Here is a 24,099-nt window from a genome sequence, read left to right on the forward strand (position 1 = left end):
TGTCAAAGTGCCGAGTTGCCCTTCCCCCAATAGTGTTTCTCCGCTGGTGATGTCGAAACCGTTCGTTCTGTTTGGCAGACGCCGGTACCACGTGTTTTGGGTTCGGCGTGCTAAGGTAGCCGAACTATCATCGGCTTTCGTCCCCACACAGCCAAGCCTAATATACCGTCAGCATCTGAACACACTCGATACATGCAACTAGTTAATGTGGACTGCAACACGTGGTTTTGGAGTTGTCCTTGTGTGCGTGTATGTGCGTGGCGTGTAGACAGACTTGAAGTCCGCTATTCTAGAGATGTGCTACTAAAGGAAGAGGAGGGATACGGGGTATTGTGACAGTCTCTTCTTTAGTGCGTGTTCGCAAGATCACCGGTCGTCGTAGGACAAACAAGATATAACAGCTGCTAGTATGTGTAACGAGTCGTTGTAGGAGGTAAGTGTTTGTCTTTCTTCTTTGTTGATTTAAGAGGTTTCCGACTCTTTCTGTTTTGATTTGATAGATATATTTACTGTTGTAATACGACACTTCCATGCAACAAATTTTAATAAAAGCATTATTAAATAAAAAAAATGGTGTTATATATAATGACATTTTTTATCCAAATATTCATCTTCCACGCAATTCTTTTTTTTTTAATTTTTTTAGAAAAAGATTGTAAACTGCTAGTGGCTTCTATTTTTCCAAAATTTTCTCTTTCTCTCTCTTTTTTAAAGTATTAACTTCCTCTATCTAATTTGTTTTTGTTACATCACGGAAAACCATTCTCCCAGACCATACATTTCCTTTACAAACATCTGCATCCTCATTATTCCAGGTGAAACCATCAATTCATTAAAATTTTGATATTCTAGATAGGCGGGAAAAAAAAAAAAAAAATCGGGTCCAGATTTCGAAAGGGATCACGGGATAATAACCTTCCATGGCGGGAAAATGCTAATAGACATCGTCCATATAACTATTTAAATTTTTATTATTTTAAATCAGTACTTTAATTTTTATCTAAAATTTAAATGAAACTTTAATATATTTAATATAAAAATATAGTTAAATATTACTTTTGTGTACAATATTTTGAACAACTTTTGGTTTAAATTATTTAAAATTTTATTCTTTGCTTATACACCTATATTATTTTTACATAATATTTATTAATATTATTTTGTTCATTTAACATATAATTAAAATACCAGCAAAGCAATTTGCTAGTTTGAATTTCGTGAAAAAAACAAAACAAAAAGTTCTCCAGACGATACTCTCGAAGCAGACGTCGAAATAAACAAACCACTTAGTTTATAAATATAGTGATCCTCAAACTGTTTATTTATTTTCATTTCAGTAATTCAGTAATAAGTAAATAACCCTGTTCTTCTATCCCCCTTTTCATAAATGTATATGGACTTGTCTATTACGACATTTCCGGTAACTATACTAAGGGCCTCGCAAGGATGCCTGTAAAAGCCAATTATAACGTTCAAAGGCAGGCTGACGAGGACCAGTTTTCAGTGCTTCTAATATACCCTTTGGCTGTGTTTGCATTTAGTTTCACAGGTGCCAGGAAAGATAAGCAAAGGATGGGGGGAGGGAAATGGCTACTTCATTAACAATAGGACGACTAGGGATTAAAAACTTAGCACTAGAATATATGAAACTTCAAGCTTCATTAGAAAATCAGTTCCGCTGTCTACGGAACAATCAAATGCAATACTTCGGACAATGGACCTTGACCTTCACATATAAGGAAGTCCTATAACACCTCATTACAAAAAATTTTCAAACGACTTCTGTATTACCCATAATGCATCACTCCATATACTTTTTTTTTTTTTTGTTAAATTATAATACTATATATAAAATGTTAATTTCACAATGTGTGCATTTCTTTTTCGTTCCCAGTGGTGGCGCGCGCGCTGGTTGTTTTCAATTGTTGCTCGTGACTGTTCAACAATGTGGCGTGCTAACTTATATGCTTGTTTCACGTGTTGCACGTATGCTTGTTTGTGGTTGATTTCGGTGTTGCGCGTGACTGTTAAACAATAGAACAAAGTCGTATTGTTAGTGTGCGTGTTGGATACACTAATATTTTGTACATTTCGTTCTGATTTGAAGGCGTCAATATTAAATTTTTATATTTAAAACTGTGCATTTTTTAAAAGGAATAGTTTTATGAATAAAATTCTTATTTTTTGCGTCATGCGAGTTTGTTTTTTTTTTTGTACAAATTAAGCATACATTGTTCGTAAATGTTTTCTAATTACGAAAATTAGATGCCTATAATATTTATTTAATGCTCATTGAGTTTTGTCATCCCTTTTTACGCTATTTTTAGTGAGTAGAATAATCAATTTCCCCCATTCTTTAGCACCTTACCGTAGCTTGCATTCTCTGCCATTAACGTGGTGCTAACAATGCAGACTTCTCAAGCTAGCGCGAGATCGTGGCACGCTAGTAGAAACACGCGTGTGACGTAACAATTAAGAAGGAATGGCTGACAATGTTCTTGTAATGCAGACAACTTCGTGCATCATTCGTTGTTCATTTCAACTAGTGTACGCATGTGCTAAACTCGTATATAGGAATCGATACAAAAACCAGAGCGCCAATCTCAAGTTGCGTTGGGTGAACTAGTGGTCTGTTACGATTTCCATGTGGATGGTCTTGGCTCACGAGACTTCGTACGTCATTGGACGACCACACCCGTAGAGAGAGAACCAACTACGATCCATGTAATGATCAGATGTCTTTATGATCCAAGAAGGGCTAGTCGGGAATTTGGTTTAGGTTACCGTTCTGAAAAAAAAAAAAAAAGTGTATTTTTTGTTTTTGTTTTCGGCAATGTATGTTTTGCCTTTTTTATTTGCTAATGTTTTTATTTATTTATTACTGTATTTCGCAATTGACTGGGTATAACGAATAGCTCAATGATATACTTACGCTGCGTCTCAAATTTAGAACTAAACCTTTAAAACTTCCTGGAAGACAAAATGCTGATTTGCCACGCAACCCTGTCATCGTCGGAAACAAGACATGGGTGTGGCTGTTATTAAAGCCAAAGCTATTTTAGAACATCCACGTATATTTTTGTCTAATCTTTCCAAGTTATTATTAGCAAGTACGATCTGTCACAAATATATAAATAATACAGACCGCTAGTTTGTAATTTTCGAAAATCTTCCTAGGTGGCGCTGTTCCAATTAGTAGCCAGATAAGAGAAACACGTAGCAAACAAAACGTCAACCCCTGAGGTGGCCAATTACCCGAATATGGAGGACCGAAAGCGTATTGTCGTGTAAACAGAGGGTCGGAGTTTTGACTCCCCTTACTTTTAACAAGGTTACGATCGAGGGTGGTCTGGAAAAAAGGAGGGGGAATGACTATACGAGACAGAGGGGGGGGGGTGAAAAGGGGACGGACACTGCCGAAATGTCTTGGCGTCCATGATCATTAGACTGAAGGTTTTTCTCTACGGTAGGAAAGCAAGGCGATGAGGGATACGTCTATGCATTGCCAAATTTGGCAAAGAACGCTCTTTTCTTTCTCTTGAAGAACTCTCACACATTGACGCCTACTCGAGCGCCGTAGTTAAGATTGAACCGTCTCGTAAAGATAAAGATAGGTTTATCTTTGTCTGGAACTAAGTCAGTTATGAACGTACGGTAGGCAATTGTGAGAGAAGGGAATACACAAAATCGAAAACGGGGAATAAATTCATAATTTTATGAGTAATTATTAGTCATAAAGGGATATTGACCACGTATTAGGACACTGGCAGGCACCCTTTTCTTTATTATTTCAACCAAGAAAATCTTAACATATAAGCAATATGCACAATTCCTCCGGGTTCTCCGGTTATTCACCAGAAACAAACCATCTATCTTTATCCACGTGTCAGATGGCCTGATCGTCTTCATTCTCCATCGAATCATAAGATCTGATAGCGGAAGTGACGTAGGAAAAGTAAAAATCAAGTCACTAGGTTAAGTCCTTAAAACGAATAATATTAAGTGTTTCTTGTCAGGCATTCCCTTAGGGCGGAGAGCATTTTAAACTCTTGCACACGTAAACTACACGTGTACAGTCATTCAGCGAAAGTGGCTGGTTTCAGGTTGAAGTTTCAACTTCCGGTTGCACACCGGAAGTAAGATTGTAAACAAATACTGAGAATAAAGGTGGTAACAGGAAACTGCGACCTTTTTTTCCTCTTAAGTCAGCCTCTCCCTTTTGCTTAGTTTCAGATAAACTTTCCCCTTGTTTACTATTTTTACGGGGGCGGAGATTTATTCAACGCTCTGATTCAGTTTAGGAATACGATTTCGAAAAGTGCTGTCAAGAAAAGATTGCAAAAGTATTTGAAACGCAAATGTAAGGAAAAAGAATGGACAATTGCGAGGTGACCTAATAGGTTGAAAACAATGATAAACTTATCAAACCGACATAAGTTGAGGAGTTGTGAGCAAATATTGCACAAGATCCTCGCTTAGTCCACACCTGAAGCACGAAATATATGTTAAGACTGTACATGTAGGGTTTTTTTTTTTTGTTGTTGTTGTTATTATTATATGTATTAGAGCAATGGCGTGATCACGGGACTTTCGTAATGTCCTGTCGAGACTTCTCTTTACCTATAAACTACGCCCACTTAATACAACTGTTTGCAGCACAAAGAAAAGAGAAAAAGATACTGAGCAGATGGGAAAAGCCTTGAGACCTTGCAGCGTTTAAATGTAAGACCTATGACATTTCAAACGTCCAAGGACAAAATCTCCAGGACCTGTAACATTCAAAAACAAAGTCAGAATCTTGCATCTTCCTTAAGTATGGAAAAATCCCAGGACCTCACATCCTTAATACAAAACGTTTCAGGACGTTACTCTTAAAGAAAAAAAAAGGTTAAGGACCTCACCGTGTTAAAGAACACTTGCTCAGGACCTAGGAACTTAAGGACAAAACAAGTTAATGGTCTTGAGTTCTTAGCGTGCTAGTGACTGCAGTGAACTAAGAACGTAAGTACTTCTTTTTGAGTATCAAGTACGCTCACTATAAAAAGCTATCTGCAGAACAAAAAAAGTGTAAACAGTGCACCTGGAATGCAACAAGTGTCACGACATTCCAATGTTCAAAGGTAAAAGTCTCAGGATCTTGCATCCTTACGTACGCAAAAATCCAACACTCTATTAATATAAATGGTTTCACAACCTTGCTGTTTAAGCAGCAGAAAGGCTCAAGATCTTGCAGTGTTAAAAGAAACAATCTAAGAACCTTGCAGTGTTAAACAACCAGTCTAAGAACTTTACAGTGTTAAAAGAAACAGTCCAAGGACCTTGCAGTGTTAAAGAATCAGTCTAAGAACCTTGCAGTGTTAAAAAAAACCAGTCTAAGGACCCTGCAGTGTTAAAATAAACAGTCCAAGGACCTTGAAGTGTTAAACAACCAGTCTAAGGAACTTACAATGTTAAAAGAAACAGTCTAAGGACCTTTCAGTGTTAAATAACTAGTCTAAGGACCTAGCAGGGTTAAAGAATCAGTCTAAGAATCCTGCGGTGTTAAACAACCAGTGTAAGGACTTTACAGTTTCAAAAGAAACAGTCCAAGGACCTTGCAGAGTTAAAAGAAACAGTCCAAGAACCTTGCAGTGTTAAATAACCAGTCTAAGGCCCTTGCAGTGTTAAAAGAAACAGTCCAAGGACTTTGCATGGTTAAAAGAAGCAGTCTAAGGACCTTACAATGTTAAAAGAAACAATGTAAGGACCTTGTAATGTTAAAAGAAACAATCCAAGGACCTTGCACTGTTAAATAGCAAGTCTAAGGACCTTCCACGGTTAAGGACCACTGCATTGTTAAATAGCAACTCTAAGGACCTCGCAACCTTAAAGAGCAAAGGTTGGACCTTACAGCATTAATGAAAAAAGATTCAAAACTTTGTAGTGTTAAAGAACAATGCCTCGAGACTTTTCAGTGTAAAAAACAAACATCTCAGGAACTTGTAACATCAACGAACAAAAAAACTGGGGATCTTTCGCCCTTAATATGCTGGTGACCTCCCCTACACTACAATACAAATTATTAGGTTGAATATCGTTACTTCACGGAGCTAATAAATCCGAAATGCTTTAGCGGATTTTATCTGCGTCTTAAATGGTTTCTCACTTAAAATCGCACAAACGAGATATCTTGAAACCCTTTTTCTTATTCGAGAAATTTACGAGTGAGCAGTCAAACTGGTAAAAGAATTATCTTTCATCTTTATCTCTTTTACAATCGTGATAGGGGGAAAAAAATCCCTTAATTACAGAGTCCTAATTACTTCTTAGGGTCTTGATAAATGATACGAAGCAGAAATGGAGATGAAATAACGCATAGGAAAAACGGATTCATTTTACTCCCCACTTCCCTACCCCCACCCCGTTTTGTAATGTCTTTGAATTTTTATTTATTTATTTTTTTCATCGTCGTGTCTTTCTGTGTACGGAACCATTCTAGCAATTACAATAACGACCTTCTGCAAAAGCAAGTTTGGAAAAGAGCAATATTTTCATTACATCTCCCTTTTGCGAAAGGAAAGACAGAAAGGGGGAGGGGGGGAAGAAGGAAAAAAAAATACACATTAGTGTTTTCCCTTTACTACGTTCGGATCAGTAATGGCTTTCTTTGTCCACTGAGCAATCGAGATGGGGAAAAGAATTGGCAGCTGGTCGTATCTAATTCTATTTCTTTAGATTGCACTTAAGACTAAGCTTGTCATTGCACATATTCGCTTAAAATATCCGCTTTAAGTTATATAAAACAGCTTATCGCTTGCCTTTTCAGTTTTTTTTTATTTTTTATTTATTTATCCCCGTTCCTTTAACGCTTTGGAACGCATAAATAGTTCACAGCTATGGTACAAGAGGGAATGTCATTAGCGTCGTGTTAGAACGAGGATTGCTCTCTCTTTAACCCCCCCCCCCCGTCCCTCCAACCCCATCTCAAGAATCGTACATGCATCCCCATATATAAACAAGGTAATCAGCTGATTATAAAGATGACTTTTGCGCGTTTAACATGGCTGAAATGGGAGCTATCATTAACACCGTTTTGATATCATTTTTCCGAGAAACTTCCCACGTTTTGCAAGATAATCGCTTCATAGATCATTGATTTGCACGTAATTCTTACGTTTTAACTTAACCGACCAAGCATTTTTTGTTGTCAATTTCTATTGATCTTTTTTTTTTTTTTTTATGTCGTTGATGAAGGTTAAAAGCATTACATCGAAACGTCTACAACTCGAAGAAGTTTGATTGTCGATTTTCCTGGTAGGATCTTCGTTTTAGTAACACTTTTGTGGTTTAGATTACTAATGATGATCGCATTAGTTAGAAATACGTTGATAAGCTTCCATCCATTTGAAGTATTTCTCTTTTATGCATCTATGACTTTCAGTTCTGGTCTGCTAGATACAGACATCCTCAGTCCATATCACGGAAGCTTTACTATATATATATATATGTGTGTGTGTGTGTGCGCGCGCGCTCCGTGCAATGGAATGATGCTCATGAATCTGCGACGGCGCAATGAGAGAAATTCCTAAATGCTAAATGCTTCGTTACCAGCGCTTTAAGAGTGTGTGTGTAGGTCAGCAGCCTCGGAGATTGTGAACGAGGGTCACCGTGGTGTGAACTGTAATACCAAAGCGGAGGTCAGTGGCTCTGATGATTCACTTATTTTTCTTCGAAGTGATTGCATTTTTAAAATTTTTTTTTTATACATATATTTTTCATTTGGAACATGAACCTATATGTTGGATTTGCAATAATAACTCTCCCACCAGTTGTGAAGTCAATGTCTCTGACACTTGTCTATCTTCCTTTCTGTTTGACCCATACCCCTTATTTTTGGTGTGCCGGGGGCCGAAAATGATCCAACTCCTGAGCAGATTCTATTTTCTTTGCTTTTAATATTTTTTCTGCACAATCGATGAGTTGAGCCTTAGGGGATCGTAACAGCAATCCTGTAGACCAGTGGTTCCCAACCTTTCCCCACTTGCGTATCCCCTTTAAATTCATTTATGTAAATGGTACCCCTTGTTTTTAAAATAGCTGTTTTGACACTTTTGTTCAGTGCCTATCTTAATGTGAAATAGTGGAAATGAGGTCATGAGTTGGGAAAGGAAAATTACTACACTAAAAGTACAAACCACAGATTTAATTTTACAATATTCGTAGCACAGAAATAAGTAGAGCTTCATGGTAAATATTAATAATGACGATCAAGTATTTAACAAACTTTGGATTTATTATTATTAATAATATTTATTTGTATTATCTGAAAATTCTGTAATAATTGGTATGCAGATCACTAGCCTATTTATATTTTTTTGGAGAAGTTCTAGAAACGTCGCAAATGGAAGTCACTGGAAGGTTCGATATCGCAAAGGTCATTTCTTAGTAACACGCGATAGTTCTGGAAAGGAGGATGGGTGACAAAAGTGACTCATGAACTGTGCGTAATGATTGGTAGAAGAGTGGTTTTGAGGAGGGGGTTCATGGCCACGCCCTCACCAAATTGTTCCATAACTAACGTTTTGCATTTTGTTTACTTTACTTGTTTTCCCGCCATTACTGATTATTTGTCGTGTACCCTTGAACGGCCCAGCACGTAACCCCGGAGATATGCGTACCACCGGTTGGGAACCGATGCTGTAGACCAGTGGTTCTCAACCGCTGTTTCCCGGAAGGTGAATAGGTGTTCCGCGAGAAGTTCAGCACAAATTAATTTAATGATGGTTTAATTGATGTTTAATTAATTACTAATTAATTATTAATTTATACATTACAAAATAACCAAGATGTTCCGTGAAAATTTCAGGATTTGTGAAGTGTCCGTAATCGAAAAAAGTTTCAGAAACACTGCTGTAGACGAATCCTTAGACCAGCTTCTTGAGAGTATAGAGCAGCGCTTCCCAAACTGTGGGCCGCGACCCCCTTCGGGGACGTAGGTTTTGTTGAGGGGGCCCGTGAAATAATGAAAACAAATTTAAAATATTTTAAGACTAAGTCGATTTTTTTTTATCTTAAAAGAAACGTATTTAATATTTATGATTTATTATTTCTTTTTGGTTATTTTTTATGTTTTAATGGGAAAAAAATCACACATTGGTGCGGGTTCACAGATTTTGCTTCCGGCGTATTTCGACACTTAATGAATATTAGTAAATGCATGCTTCTTCATATAAGTTTCATTTCAAAGCAGAAATCTAAGAATTGCAGTTTCAAATATTTCACCTGCTATTGGTGTAGCAGTATTGAAACACATCCATCACGTTAAATTGTTATTAAACTTCTTTTAAGTTTTTAATTCTTTCTTTATTACTAATCGTTTTACTTTTCATGTGCTTGTACCGCAAATGTACAATAACAAGAGATCTATCTATCTATATAAAAATATGAGATGCCATGTCAAATACGTATGTAAGATGCTAAAAATGTAATATTTACATTTAATTTCTGCAATATTCGCTGTGTATGTTTTGTATTGAATATAAATACAATAAATATTATAATAATATATGTCTATATTACGATTGTTTTTCGAGGGGGGCCGTGAAATATTTTAATTTTTCCAAAGGGGGCCCTGACATTCAGAAGTTTGGGGGGCCGTGAAATATTTTAATTTTTCCAAAGAGGGCCCTGACATTCAGAAGTTTGGGAAGCACTAGTATAGAGGACTGAGTGGATGTTAAATGTTTTCCGACAGTAGTTCAACCTCTTTTCTGCTAACAAACGGGGGTCACTTTAAATGTAACATGTGTCATGACAATACATTGTCGTTCATTAGCAGAATTAGATGGGAGAAAAATTACTATTGAATACAAATACACAACATTCTTATATACATGAAAATAGGATGATTTTCGTACTATAATTTTGAAAGATTTTGTTAACTATTTACAGTAGTAGTTAGTTAAAGCCCTGATATTTGGCCGCTGATCAACAGGCTTAATTGGTGTTCCTCAGCCCACTATAAGCAGCCATTTCTACACAGATGAAGATTCCTCTTAAAGTAACTAATATCAGAGTTGCTTCCATACATAGTACAGGGACAGACGGCCTATTTGAAGATTCGCTTATGCTCATGGCGATATGGGATATATCAGTCATCCGATAATGCTACGCTACATGATTGTGGAATACGTAGATTTTCAGAGAGATCCTTTATTTCCATGCACATTGAATTAGTCCATACACAGTAATAAAAACGCATTTCTAATTATGTTTGTAAGTTCAGGGTGTTGTAAAACAAATCCGTTTGAATTCTTCAGATCCTTCCTTACTTAATCTTCTCGATTCCTTAGTTAATTCGTGTGAAAATGCAATTACCCACTGCTTAGTAAAGGCGCTTGAGTCTAAAACAGTCAAAATATACATCGCCTTACCAAATAAAAACAGACAAACCAGCCGGCGAACACACGCGCACTTAATAGACATAATACAATCATCTCGTAGATGCAGATCTGAATTTGTTAATTTCTAAATAAGACTCTGACTTCAAACGTACACAATCCTGATCACCTTTATTAAACACTCAAGATGTTACTCCATTACTAAACCTAAGTTATGAGACCATCGTCCTGCTTATTGGAGAGCCGAAGTGGCTTGAAAACAGTTCCATATTTAGTCTTAAAAATTCAAGAAATCTCGAGATTCCAGCCTTTAGTGAATGAGACTGACATTCAAAATGCTGATGTAAAAGAAATAAATTAAAATTAAAATCCGTGTTTGTTAACCTAGATTCACAATACTGCAATATTAAGGCAACTCGTGTGAAAAGCGAGTTCGATACCTAATCATGTACGCTATCTAATTTTTCCACCACACATGCCTCATGCTCAATTCAGCATTTCTTTTTTTTTTTTTTTTTTTTTTTTTTTTTTTGCCTTCGATGATACGACTACAGTGAATGGGCAAAGGGTGCGGTCCACAGATATGTACAAGGATACAGGAGTGCTGTTCACCTACTGGTTACCGCTTGACACCCCCCCCCCCTGCTGTAGATGTTATCTCCGCCATGCGAGGTAACTCGAATCACAATTTCGTTTTTATTTTTCTTCACTCATTCCCCAGTTTCATGTTTGGTATTAGAATAATATTGCAACATCAAATGGAATGATTCGCATGATCATGTATTGAGTTAGATTATGGTTTTCAATTGTATTGAAATGCTGGTTATTGGTTGTAATCCATAAAATAAATTTGGGTTTTTAAGTTCACGGTGTTGTTAAGCAAATCCATTTGAATTCTTCAGATCCTTCCTTGCTTAATCCTTTCAATTCCTTAGTTAATTCGTGTGAAAACGACAATTACCCACTACTTAGCAAAGGCTTGCATCTAAAACAATCAAGAAAGCGAAGTATACATCGCCCTTACCAAATAAAAACAGACAAACCAGCCGGTGAACACACGCGCAGTTAATAGACGTAATCATCTCGTAGATGCAGATCTCAATTGTTAAATTTTAAACAGATAAAAGCTCGCGTGATGCAGAAGTTTTTTTGCCGAATTCGTTGAATACAATTTCGGTTTTACTGAATGAGAAAACCAGTTGGTTTTCTCTTTCAGTAAATGAATATCCTAACACATTAAACAGCGCGCGTTTAAATCCTATTTTCTTCTCATTAACAAGAGATTAAAAGGATCTCCACCGATTTTAACCTCAAATATTTCTGTATTCGTTAGCATGCTTAGTTTAGCCAGAAAGGTCCAACGTGGTCATTTGAAAAAGACTTGAGTTCGGATCTTTTTCACTAACATCGAGAACTTTCTCTAAATGTTTTAAGATCTTTATCTGATGGAGCATCCTTGTTTTTAAGTTAACTTAAAATCTTCCTAAAAATCAAGTCCAAATGGTCCAAGCGGGATCATTTCCGCGGAGTTTCAATTAGGCCCGCATTTGCTAATAATAAGATAATATATGCTTGTAAACACTATCAAAAATTAAATAATATATTTATTGATCATGCTTTTACAAAAAAAAAAAAAAAAATATATATAAAGAAAATTTTCTTGCTTCGGGCCTTACTGGATCCAATCGCTCCTATCGACATTAAGCTGATCCTGTTTACAGCGATTTATTCTCCTCCCCCTACGTAATACACGCCTTTTATGATGGATATTATTCATGTCAATTGGCATCTATAACTCTCCCACTTTCTTCTAAACCTGTTAGCGCACGCGCGGTAACCAGCTTCTTCTTCCCTTATCTCCGACCTTCGTGGTCCACCTCCAAACTCCGCGGTCTTCTATACTCTTCATCCCCCCCCCTCTCTTTGTCATTCTTTGTAACTATCTGCCTAAATATATGTAATTTAGTAAGATGGTTCCAGTGTGTGTGTGTGGGGGGGGATCCTTTTGAGAAGAAGATATATTAAGAGACTCCGAACTTGTATTTCTATATGTTTGCTTTATAGAAACACATAAATACCAAATTAATTTCCACACAAGTTAAACAAGCTAAAAAAATAGTTCGTTGCATTCCATCAAAAAGTTTTCATCTTCAATTTGTTAGCCAATAATATTTCAAAGCGGCTAAAAACTTTCTATACTATATTTCACTGTTTTCAGTGTATACAGTTTGGTTTTAGAAATTATCTTATGTATTTTATCAAGTTATTAGTCAACATCATAATTTCTACTTTTAAGCAAGAAAATTAATATAATTAAATATTATTTATAAAAAGATATTTAAATTTAAACGTTTTTTGCTTTTATTTCGGGTAAATTTAGTAAAATTAAAAGTTGAATTAGAAAACCACTAATTTTTTTGAATGCATTAAAATGTAATTCTATGGATTTAGGAAGTAGATACGTAAACCAAGATAACTTAGTTTATCTTGGTTTACGTATCTATTATAGTATTACGTATCTATTACGTAATATCTATTACGTATCTATTACGATACGTAAACCAAGATAACTTAGTTTATCTTGGTTTACGTATCTATTATATTTACTATATATATAAATATATATATAGTAAATATTTACTATATATTTACTATATATATATTTACTATATATATTTATAGTAAATATATATATTTACTATAAATATATATATTTATATAGTAAATATATATATTTACTATATAAATATAAGTATTTATATATATATATATTATTATATATATAAATATATAATAATATATCTATATCTATATATATAGATGACGGTAGATACAAATTAAATTTAAAAAAAAAAAGAATCCGGAATTAAGTTTCTAACATTTTAGAGATGAAAATGTACTTTCTCGAGTTTGGAATAAGATCCCGTAATTTGCGAAGCGGACTCCAGGATTTTGCATTTCTTGAAAGAAACGAATTTCTAGATAAACTGCATATATGGAAAAAATTCATCCCACTTCTCAACCTTCCCCCACAACACAAAGCCTCCAGAAACGATTCCATTGAGTTCAGTTAATGTCCTTTCTGGCGTTGCAACAAATTTGATCAAATTTGCAACAAATCGCATCACGTGTTAATTATCCATTCAGTACAGTTTCACGAAGTGCGTTTTCCCAAACTAAAAAAATAATAATAATAAATAAAATAAAAAATTAGCTGAGATCCAAAAGATTTCTCTGGAAAGATTGAGTAAACATGCGTAATCATGTGTTAATTCTCTCGTAGAACATGTAAAATTAGTCAGAGAACAGGTAATTTATGGACACAAATACATTTGTCTCATAGTTTCACTTGCCCCAACTTAACCTTGTCGTCCGTATCTTATTACGGAGACTTGATTTTCAGTAGCGTATTTTTACCTTTCACTGGTGCCGTTTTAAGCCTTAAAAGACACATTTCATGAGGGATTTCCAACTAATTGTAGGCACATGCCTCACTTTAACCATCACTATTCTACTTCCTCATTTTGCCTACTCAAAACCTCGCAAACAATTTTTTTTTTGTTAAAAAAAAAAGCTATTATTATTGTGCTATCCTTTAACAAAATGCGCGTAACTTCGATATAATTAAACTCATTAAAACAGGGGGAAAAAATCAGTTTTCAATTCACATGCAATTCTTATCTAACTGTCATATCTTGGATATACTAAGATTCTTCGAAACCAGCAATTCCATGATGTTGCAGTCACACACTTAAATCCTCGATTTTTTTTTTCTTTTTCGGCTAGATGGGTGAAACAAGAATGCTTTTCATATTCACCGTCACCTGTAGAAGAAAATGTACGGATGGGGTAATATAGATTTCTAAGCTCTGATCATGGCAGGAGAGTAACAGCAATAGCCGAATCTCAATTGAAACTTCATTGACTATAGCATTGCCATCCATTACCCTCCCTGGGTACCCGTTTTAGTCGCCTCGTACGACATGCATGGGCTGCAGTACGGCGATTTTTAAGTAAAGCCTTGTTTAAAAATTAGAACGATCCCTAGACCACTCCACAGTGCCCGAAAGATCGTCCAACTCAACGTTGGCCCACTCAGTGACAGAATCACCCTAACACTAAGCAGAGGCGCTCATATTCCAGGGAAAAGCTTCCACTGACAAGGCCCCTCACGGGCCACGCCGGAGAACACCCTCTCCAAAGAATCAAAATGCTCTCTCAGGGTAAACTCCCCGAAATCTACCTCCCCCTCACCGGGAGCATAATTCCGGAAGAAACCTAAGAGAGCTAAACTTTGCGTTCATTTTAGTCGCCTCTTACGACATGCATGGGTTACAGCGGCGCTAGTCTTATCCCGGTCACCACACGAGGTCAAATGCCCCTCGATTGCTTGTAGTCTCTTAATTCTAATTGTAATAAAGTAATATAAAATAATTAATGGTCTATTTATAATTATTTACAATTTTAAAAGAGATTCAAAAATTTGGAAAATAATTATAACTTTATCACAAATTACATTATATTTACCTATAATTGTATAAGGTTTCATAATTAACATAAATATGCTGGCAAAATTAATAAAAATGCTATTAGGGGACAATGTTTTAATTCTTGGTAAAATATACATTGAGAGAAATTTTTATTATGTTTACCTGTATAATTTCATTAACTTTATTGAAATTTCATATAATTTTTAAGTAAATCTAATTTAATTTGATATAAGATTATTATTTTCAAAATTTTGGATTTTTATTTTACAATGTTAAATGATTTGAAATACACCATTAATTGTTTCATATTATTTTATTACAATTATTATTAACCAACGGTGAAATGCGGTGAGTGGCTGAATCAATCGACCGTGAGATGCGGTGATTGATTTTCTATGAGATGCCCATACAGGGTAACGGATGGCAATGCTGAACCAATGAAGTTTAACTGAGGTCGGCTGTTGCTGTTATCCTGGGTTAATGAGTTCGCTCTCTTAGGTTTTGCCCTAAGGGAGCAATTGAGTTACCGGGGAAAGTGTTCTCCGGCACGGCCCGCTGAGGGGTACTTGCCGGTGAATTATTTTCCTCGGAATATGAGCGGTTCTGCTCAGTGGTCGGGGAGCCCGTCACTGAGTGGAACCAACACTGAGATTAGGACGGTCTTTCGCCCACTATGGAGTGGCCTAGAGATCGTCCGTATCCGTATTTTTGAGATTTCACCTTTACTTACATAGTCGGTGATTGATTTTATATGAGATGCCCATATAGGGTAACGGATGGCAATGCTGAACCAATGAAGTTCAACTGAGGTTCGGCTGTTGCTGTTATCCTGGGTTAATGAGTTCGCTCTCTTAGGTTTTGCCCTAAGGGAGCAATTGAGTTACCGGGGAAAGTGTTCTCCGGCACGGCCCGCTGAGGGGTACTTGCCGGTGAATTATTTTCTTCGGAATGAGCGGTTCTACTCGGTACTCGAGTTTCACTGAGTAGAACCAACGCTGAGATTTGGACGGTCTTTCGCTCACGAATAAGTGGCCTAGAGATCGTCCGATATTTTTGAGATATCACCTTTACTTACACATACGGTGATTGATTTTATATGAGATGCCCATATAGGGTAACGGATGGCAATGCTGAACCAATGAAGTTTAACTGAGGTTCGGCTGTTGCTGTTATCCTGGGTAAATGAGTTCGCTCTCTTAGGTTTTGTCCTAAGAGAGCAATTGAGTCTCTGGGGAAAGTGTTATCCGGCACGGCCCGCTGAGGGGCTTTGTCGGTGAATTATTTTCCTCGGAATTTGAGCGGTTCTGCTCAGTGGTCGGGGAGCCCGTCATTGAGTGGAACCAATGCCGAGATTAGGACGGTCTTTCGCCCACTATGGAGTGGCCTAGAGATCGTCCGTATTTTTGAGATTTCACCTTTACTTACATAGTCGGTGATTGATTCATTCAATCCAATACCCTTGGAGGGTAATGGATGGCAATGCTGTAGCCAATGAAGTTCTGACTGAGGCTCGGCTATTGCTGTTACCCTCCTGCCATGATCAGAGCTTTAATTGCTCAATAACACCTTATCCTACACTGTCCTCTACAGATAACGGGGAATATGAAAAGCATTCTAGCTTCGCCCCTTTAAGCCAGCACTTATAAGGATAAGGAGATGCGGTGATTAATAATACCCTTGGAGGGTAATGGATGGCAATGCTGAACCAATGAAGTTTAACTGAGGTTCGGCTGTTGCTGTTATCCCCTTGGGTGATGAGTTTCGAGAGTTTTTGAGTTCGCTCTCTTAAGGTTTTTGCCTTAAGGGAGCAATTTGAGTCTCCAGGGAGAGTGTTCTCCGGCACGGCCCGCTGAGGGGCTTTGTCGGTGAATTATTTTCCTCGGAATTTGAGCGGTTCTGCTCGGTGGTGGCGTGTGGGTGGAAGGCCATCACTGAGTGGAGCCACCGCTGAGATGGACGGTCTTTCGCCCACGAATGAGTGGCCTAGAGATCGTCCGAATTTTTAGAGACGGCTTTACCTTTAAATATGGCAATGCTGTAGCCAATTAAGTTCTCACTGAGGTTCGGTTATTGCTGTTACCCTCCTGCCATGATCAGAGCTTTAATAGCTCAATAACACCTTATCCCTACAGATAAAGGGAAGATGAAAAGCATTTTTGCTTCGCCCCTTTGAGCCAGTCCTTATAAGGACTTCGAGCGTTGGTTTGAAGTGGAGATATAGAAAAAGTCCTTTTTAGGACTTCCACGGTAACGAATGGTAATGCTGTAGCCAATGAAGTTTTAACTGAGGCTCGGCTATTGCCGTAACCCAGTAATGATAGGTTTAGCTCAATAACACCCCATCCACACAGATTTTCTTCATTCAGATGTTGGGATAAAGATTCAAGGACTCAGTACATCTCCCAGTTCTTTTAAGAAATTCGAGCGTTCGGTACACCCCGTGTGGTGGTCGGGATAAGAATAGCGTCATCGCAACCTATGCGTGTCGTAAGAGGCGACTAAAATGGACGTTGAGTTTCGCTCTCTCAGGTTTCTTCCGGATTTTTGCTCCCGGTGAGGGGGGAGCTTGATTTCGGGAGGTTTGTCATGAGAGAGCATTTTTAGTCTCCGGGGAGGGTGTTCTCCAGCATGGCCCGGTGAGGGGTTGTGTTGATGGATGCTTTTCTCTGGAATATGAGCGGTTCTGCTCGGTGGTGGTGGGGGGTCCGTCACTGAGTGGAGCCAAAGCTGGGTATGGGACGATCTTTCGGCCACTATGGAGTGGTCTAGGGATCGTTCTAATTTTTAGAGAGGGGTTTACTTAAAAATAGCCAACGCAACCTATGCGTGTCGTAAGAGGCGATTAAAATGGACATTGAGTTGCGAGAGTTTCGCTCTCAGGTTTCTTCCGAACTTTTGCTCCCGGTGAGGGGGGGCGCTTGATTTCGGGGGGTTTGCCCTGGGAGAGTGTTCTCCGTGAGGGGCTTCGTCGGTGGACACTTTTCCCTGGAATATGAGCGTTCTGCTCGGTGGTGGGGGCCCGTCAGTGAGTGGAACCAACGCTGAGGTGGACGGTTTTTCGACCACTATGGAGTGGTCTAGGGATCGTCCTAATTTTTAGTGTCGGCTTTACTTTAATAAAAGCCCCAATGTAGCTCATGCATATCGTACAAGGCGACTAAAATGAGTATCCAGGGAGGGTAACGGATGGCAATGCTGTAGCCAATGAAGTCCTAACTGAGGCTCGACTATTGCTGTTACCCTCCTGACATGATCAGAGCTTTAATAGCTCAATAACACCTTATCCCTACACTGTCCACTACAGATAACGGAGAATATGATAAGCATTCTTGCTTCGCCCATCTAGCCAGTCCTTTTAAGGACTTCGAGCGTTCAAATTCAAATATATTTGGGTGTACCAGTAAGCATTTTCGTCAGCATCTTCAGTATACTGCTTTTGATACCAGAAGCGCTGTTGCTGACTTTCTTTAAAAATGGCTTCAGTACAGGAAAAAGCGCAATGTGTTCTGTGGCTAGCAGAAACAAAATCTCCAGTTATAGTGCAGCGGATGTTTTGGGTACAGTGTGGAAAGAACCCACCTAATGTCAAATTCATTAAGTCATGGAAGACAAAGATTTTCGAAGACAAAGATTCAGTTCATAAGAGTAAAAGCAGTAGCAGACCATCGGTTTTCGAGAAGACATTTGAGGCAGTTCAAACTGCCTTCACCTGATCACGCAGAAGTCAATCACAAGAGCTTGACTAGAACTTCAAATGCCAAGGAGTACAGTCCACAAAGTAGTCTCGCGATGTTCGTAATTGGACTTTTTCCTATACTGAAGCCATTTTTAAAGAAAATCAGCAGCAGCGCTCCTGGTTGCAAAAGCAGTAAACATGAAGATACCAGTATGGAAACTTTATGAGTGCTCAAGTTTACCTTCAACAAAAGTTAGTTTCATTGTTAACATATTATAGCCAGTTGAAATCAGGGTAATCATTTGTGAACAACCTGTATAGCAATTACACTGCCTTGTTTGGTCGAGTGATTAGTGTACCCGCTATGCAACCAACAGGTCGGGGTTAGAATCCCGCCGTGGGCATGGATGTTTGTGATTGTCTTTAAGTGGGAGATGAATTTTATCGCCCGGTGTGAGACCACCGCTCTGCTTATTTGCAAGCCTGAAGCGACTGAAAAAGTTCTACGTAAATGTTTCAGCTTCAATGTTACTAATAACCTTTCGTGGACGGGAACAACATTTAAAAAAAAAAAAAAAAAAAAGGTTCTGTCATACATTACATAACAGCCTGTATAACAGACAGTTTGCCTGTTGTACGGAATCAAAAACCCGAGTTTCTCGGAGTAAAATCATCGCCAGTATTACGAGATCGGCTAACTCACATTCAACTGAAAAGTCTTTATGAAAATTCTAATACGTTTCTAAACAGGATTCCAATTCGTGTTATCGACCAAATGGCGTCTGAGCTTTGTAGGCTCTATGGTTTAGATATGGCCGCTGGCACGAGAATGTTTTTTAGAGAATGTGTTTTAGATAACATTGAGAATGCTTCTCCTGATTTGACGTAAAGACATCTTATCATTGCTGGGATAAACAAATACATTCACTTGAATTGAAGACAGTTTTATATTGCCTACCTTATGATGGTTCCATGGAAAACAGTCGGAATGTGAGTATTATAATAACGGACCACGTTATTCTGCAAGAGCTATAACAACGTGGTTTGGGGAAATGGGAGTGCGAAAGTTCGATTGGCTAACACAGATTCCCGACCTTAACACTAAAACATCTCTGGGAGGAGAGGAATTGTGAATTTCACAATTCTAATTACACAGTCAATTCCATCAAATCTTCCAAAACTTGACACTAGTCCTTTAAAAAAATACTACTTTTGTGAGACTATACAAATACAAAACGTTTACTTGTTGATTGCTTTTTAGTGTTTCTAGTTGTAAAATTAAAATGGTGTTAAAATATATTTAGAAAAAACTTTGTAAATTTTAAAATTATTTAAAAAATTTTTGAAACTAAAAATATATTATAATATTTAATTTATTTTAATATATGAAAAATTTTATACAAGAATAAAATATACAAAATTGTAACTTTCTTTAATCTTGTGTTTAACATTTCGAATATAATAAAAAAAAAATGACACCCAAGACATGAAAATTCAGAATCTACTTTGCTGTCGAGGATCACGTCTTGGTGATCCCCCTTAATCTAAATCGAAGGAGAAATTCGATGCTAGAAGATAAAACTGATCTTGAGTTGAATATATCAAAAGAACCGCTTGAATGAAACAGGGGGGGAGTTGATTTAAATTTTTGTGGCCTTTTCAATCATGAATTGAAGTTTGTTAATTATTTATCACTATTCATTTAATTGTAGACAAAAAACGAAATTTTTGATTCAGACCGATTGCGGCCTACTCACTTGTTGAGAATAACTTGAACATCTTGGACTCACTTGTTGAGAATAACATTTTTTGGAAAACTGAAGTTTGGATGGTGGAATTCAAAGAAAGATTTTCATTCTAAATTTTCGTGATGAGACATTATGTTAATATTATTACTTTTATAAATTGGTGAATAAAATGTATATAACAATTTAGAAAATATAATATTATAGTAAATTTAATTAATTAGTTATAATTCTTTTATAATTTATAAATTTATATGAGAACAAAATAACACACCTTTATTTTTATTTTAAAATAATTGAATAATTTATCACCAAATCTTTTAAAATTGTTGAGGTAAGGATGGTCGGAATCAATCGACCGTGAGATGCGGTCGATTGGTTCATTAATGCCCTTGGGGGTGATGGATAGCAACGCAAAGCTGTACCAATGAAGTTTAACTGAGGTTCGGCTGTTGCTCTTATCCCCTTGGGCGACGAGTTTTTGAGTTCGCTCTCTTGGGGTTTTTGCCTTAAGGGAGCACTTTGAGTCTCCGGGGAAGGTGTTCTCCGGCACGGCCCGCTGAGGGGCTTTGTCGGTGAATTATAAATTATATTTTCCTCGGAATTTGAGCGGTTCTGCTCGGTAATCGAGTTTCACCGAGTAGAACCAACGCTGAGATTTGGACGGTCTTTCGCCCACGAATGAGTGGCCTAGAGATCGTCCGATATTTTTGAGATTGAACCTTTACTTACATAGTCGATTGGTCCATTAATGCCCTTGGGGGTGATGGATAGCAACGCAAAGCTGTACCAATGAAGTTTAACTGAGGTTCGGCTGTTGCTCTTACCCCCTTGGGCGATGAGTTTTTGAGTTCGCTCTCTTAAGGTTTTTGCCCTAAGGGAGCACTTTGAGTCTCCGGGGAAAGTGTTCTCCGGCACGGCCCGCTGAGGGGTACTTGCCGGTGAATTATTTTCCTCGGAATATGAGTGGTTCTGCTCGGTACTCGAGTTTCACTGAGTAGAACCAACGCTGAGATTTGGACGGTCTTTCGCCCACGAATGAGTGGCCTAGAGATCGTCCGATATTTTTGAGATATCACCTTTACTTACACATACGGTGATTGATTTTATATGAGATGCCCATATAGGGTAACGGATGGCAATGCTGAACCAATGAAGTTTAACTGAGGTTCGGCTGTTGCTGTTATCCTGGGTAAATGAGTTCGCTCTCTTAGGTTTTGCCCTAAGGGAGCACTTTGAGTCTCCGGGGAAAGTGTTCTCCAGCACGGCCCGCTGAGGGGTACTTGCCGGTGAATTATTTTCCTCGGAATGTGAGCGGTTCTGCTCGGTAATCGAGTTTCACTGAGTAGAACCAACGCTGAGATTTGGACGGTCTTTCGCCCACGAATGAGTGGCCTAGAGATCGTCCGATATTTTTGAGATATCACCTTTACTTACATAGTCGGTGATTGGTTCATTAATGCCCTTGGGGGTGATGGATAGCAACGCGAAGCTGTACCAATGAAGTTTAACTGAGGTTCGGCTGTTGCTGCTACCCCTTTGGGCGAGGAGTTTTTGAGTCCGCTCTCTTAAGGTTTTTACCTTAAGGGAGCACTTTGAGTCTCCGGGGAGAGTGTTCTCCGGCACGGCCCGCTGAGGGGCTTTGTCGGTGAATTATTTTCCTCGGAATTTGAGCGGTTCTGCTCGGTACTCGAGTTTCACTGAGTAGAACCAACGCTGAGATTTGGACGGTCTTTCGCCCACGAATGAGTGGCCTAGTCACCTTTACTTACTCATACGGTGATTGATTTTATATGAGATGCCCATATAGGGTAACGGATGGCAATGCTGAACCAATGAAGTTTAACTGAGGTTCGGCTGTTGCTGTTATCCTGGGTAAATGAGTTCGCTCTCTTAGGTTTTGCCCTAAGGGAGCACTTTGAGTCTCCGGGGAAAGTGTTCTCCGGCACGGCCCGCTGAGGGGTACGTGCCGGTGAATTATTTTCTTTGGAATGAGCGGTTCTGCTCGGTACTCGAGGTTCACTGAGTAGAACCAACGCTGAGATTTGGACGGTCTTTCGCCCACGAATGTGTGGCCTAGAGATCGTCCGATATTTTTGAGATATCACCTTTACTTACACATACGGTGATTGATTCATCCAATCCAATACCCTTGGAGGGTAATGGATGGCAATGTTGTAGCTAATGAAGTTCTAACTGAGGCTCGGCTATTGCTGTTACCCTCCTGCCATGATCAGAGCCTTAATAGCTCAATAATACCTTATCCCTACACTGTCCTCTACAGATAACGGGGAATATGAAAAGCATCCTTGCTTCGCCCCTTCAAGCCAGTCCTTATAAGGATAAGGAAAATTGTTGACTTAAGTGTTATTGTCAGTTTTATTTGGATTGTTTGACTTTAAAAGCTTTCATTAAGTCGGCGATGTGAAATCAATAGAAACAGGAGATGTTAAAGATCCAACCTTATTTCGAAGCAGAATATACGTAGAACCTTTTGAAATTTCGAAAAATTGACCAGAAAGCTTAGGACAATACAATCATAGGCATCGGAGTTACCTTAGCTTGCCTTCTTAGTTTCTGCCTGGTCTCTGATGAGAACCAACAAGTTCGAAACGGCTCAGTCAGTGAAACCTTTATCAAAAGCACTAATAAAAGACGATACGAACGCTTGGGCAGCCTTTTTGTCTTTTAAGCAGCTCCGATGCTGAGGATCACATTCTTATAAGCTGTCTGTTACAAAATTTTATTTTGAAATGGATGAAATACCAGTCATTTGTACAAGGCAAATGATGTCTATAAACTTCTCTGTAAAGTTATAAGGATTTAAAAGCAATAATTCTAAGATTTAGAGTTTACGGTCCCCTCCACCCCCCCCCCCCAAAAAAAAAGTTTAGAGTTCTTGTGGAGTGTGAAATAGACCAAGCAGATTTGAAATATGGATGACTCGACTCGAATTCATTTCAAATTCCACGTTCATTATTATTTGTCTTCTGTCCTATCTGAACAGGAGATCTGTCGAATTTTGATGTAAATGAAAGAAAAACCCTTCTGGATTCCGAAATGCATGAAAGAACAAGTATTCCAAGCCTTTAGTACAATGAATATCTCTATGGTCATCTGTTGTCCATGTGCTAAAGAATGTGCGTGTGTGAGAACATCATGGTTCAGTGCCGTGTGCTCTGGTTTCTATAGAAACAAGATCAAGTCTTCCAGCCAGTTCCGGTAAAGGCTTTTTTTTTTTTTTTTTTTTTGTCACGATAGGAAAGGAATGAAACATAGGGGGGGGGGAGGAAGAAGTATGAAACGAGGGTGGGCGTTTGCTGGGTAGTAGTGCATATCCATCCAACGTCAGGAATCAGTTTGGAACGTAGTTTAGGGTCATCGACCCAGCGATAGTGAAGTTAAATGCAGATTAGAGGATATGCGGGAAAAAAGGGGTAATGGGAAGGGGGAAAAGTACACGTGCATGTATACGATGAGGAAAAAAAGAGACAGAGGAGGGGGAGATCCACGTAGTTTACCGTGCGGTTGTAATAATGTAAACTATAGTACTATCAGTCTTAAACATCACCTTAGGGGAAAAACGATTTGTATTTGGATAACCTTTAAAAATACCTTCCTGGATTTTGACTGTGCCACTCTTACTATGGAAAGAGAGAGAGAGAGATTGAATATCCCTAATCCCCTGAATCATTGTCGGCAGAGGTCACCTTTGCAATATTCTAATCCATCCCGTGAAGATATTTGTTTAACTATATCGATAAAGCAACCAAAATATTAATAATAGTGATTTTTTTTTTTATTTATGA

At 38.1% G+C, this 24,099-nt stretch overlaps 1 protein-coding gene across 3 annotated transcripts in view; it reads left to right on the top strand.

Annotated features, from left to right (window-relative positions):
* The first annotated feature begins 303 nt into the window (after positions 1–303).
* LOC150099511 (zinc finger MIZ domain-containing protein 1-like) overlaps positions 304–24,099 on the top strand; it is a 350,736-nt gene continuing 326,940 nt past the window's right edge. For all 3 annotated transcript variants that reach the window (XM_090403404.1, XM_090403403.1, XM_090403405.1), the window contains exon 1: positions 304–433. The gene's annotated coding sequence lies outside the window, so the exon portion shown is untranslated. The remainder of the gene's footprint in view (positions 434–24,099) is intronic.

The sequence above is a fragment of the Typopeltis vanoorti genome, chromosome 14 (genome assembly GCF_054136105.1).
Source record: "Typopeltis vanoorti isolate ZY-2024b chromosome 14, IOZ_Tvanoo_1.0, whole genome shotgun sequence".
NCBI lineage: Eukaryota > Metazoa > Arthropoda > Arachnida > Uropygi > Thelyphonidae > Typopeltis > Typopeltis vanoorti.